This window comes from Bidens hawaiensis, unplaced genomic scaffold (assembly GCF_021521415.1).
Source record: "Bidens hawaiensis isolate Kalapana, Puna unplaced genomic scaffold, B.hawaiensis_p1.1 tig00000697_1, whole genome shotgun sequence".
NCBI classification, from domain to species: Eukaryota; Viridiplantae; Streptophyta; class Magnoliopsida; order Asterales; family Asteraceae; genus Bidens; species Bidens hawaiensis.
This window is the reverse complement of record NW_027491041.1, coordinates 382,423-383,648: the sequence shown is the minus strand read 5'-3', so window position 1 is coordinate 383,648 and position 1,226 is coordinate 382,423.

Sequence of the window (1,226 nt, the reverse complement as noted above, 5' to 3'; positions counted from 1 at the left end):
AGCAACTGATCCTGACTCCATCATTTCTGTGTAGAGACCAAAATTCAGCTGTCGACGAGTTTTGACACCCTGTTGAATGTCCCCTATAATGTTGTCTTGTGGATGATCACGTTCAGTCCTAACAACCGGATTGTCAGGAACGACAACATTTTGTTCCAAGTTAGTTAAGTTCGGCTCAGGAACTGGAGCGGATTGTGGTGCCTCTGAAGTAGACGTTAGAGGCTGATCTGCATTCGGCACTTCTTGATTTGACGATGAAGGTTGTGAAGTAACCTGAGTTGGTGCCGATTGTACATCATCTGCTGGAGATTCATCTTCAGATTCAGATTCGGAAGATTCTTGAACTTGATCGCTAGACTCTGTGGAGGAAGATGATGACGGACCAGGATGAGTTGAAGATTGCAAAGATTCATCAGGAGGTGCATTTTGCGCCTCATACATCATTTGAATAGCAATCTCATACAGATTGAAAGACTTGAACAATTTGTCATAATCAAACAACCAGTCTTCTCCTGTCCCCTTGGCTGGTTCTGTGTAGCGTTGAACATCGACATGGTACCATTCTTCAACTAATTTTGTTGTTCTGTTGAAGACCCTTTTGAGAGGTACGCTGTAACCCAGAAAATAACCCTTGATAATCTTCTCCTCGAACTTATTATCAACGTGCCTTTTAAGTAACGTGCAAAGAGCTCCGAATGGTTCCAGGTGCTCTAAGTTAGGCCTTCGTCGTTGAAGAAGCTCGAAACTTGTCTTGCCGTGGCGCTTGACAATGCCTACCCGATTTAATGTGAAACAGGCGTTGGCAATTGCCTCACTCCAAAACGTAACAGGTAACACTGAGTCGGCTAACATTGTTCTTGCTGTCTCGATTAACGTACGATTTTTCCTTTCAGCTACCCCGTTCATTTGTGGAACATATGGAGCACTGAACTCCTGAACGATCCCTTTTTCTTTGCAGAAATTTTCAACATTCGCATTTTTAAATTCTGTACCGTTATCTGACCGCATTCTTCGAACCTTCAGATTGTATTGAGACTCAATAGTTGTAACCAGCAGTTGTATACATCCAAACGTTTCTGATTTTACTTTCAAGAAAAACACCCAAGAGAATCTAGAATATTCATCAGTAACCACTAGACAGTATGAGTGCCCAGAGATACTTTTGACGCTTATTGGGCCAAAAAGATCCATATGAAGGAGTTCCAACGGAATATCAATCGAGTGGA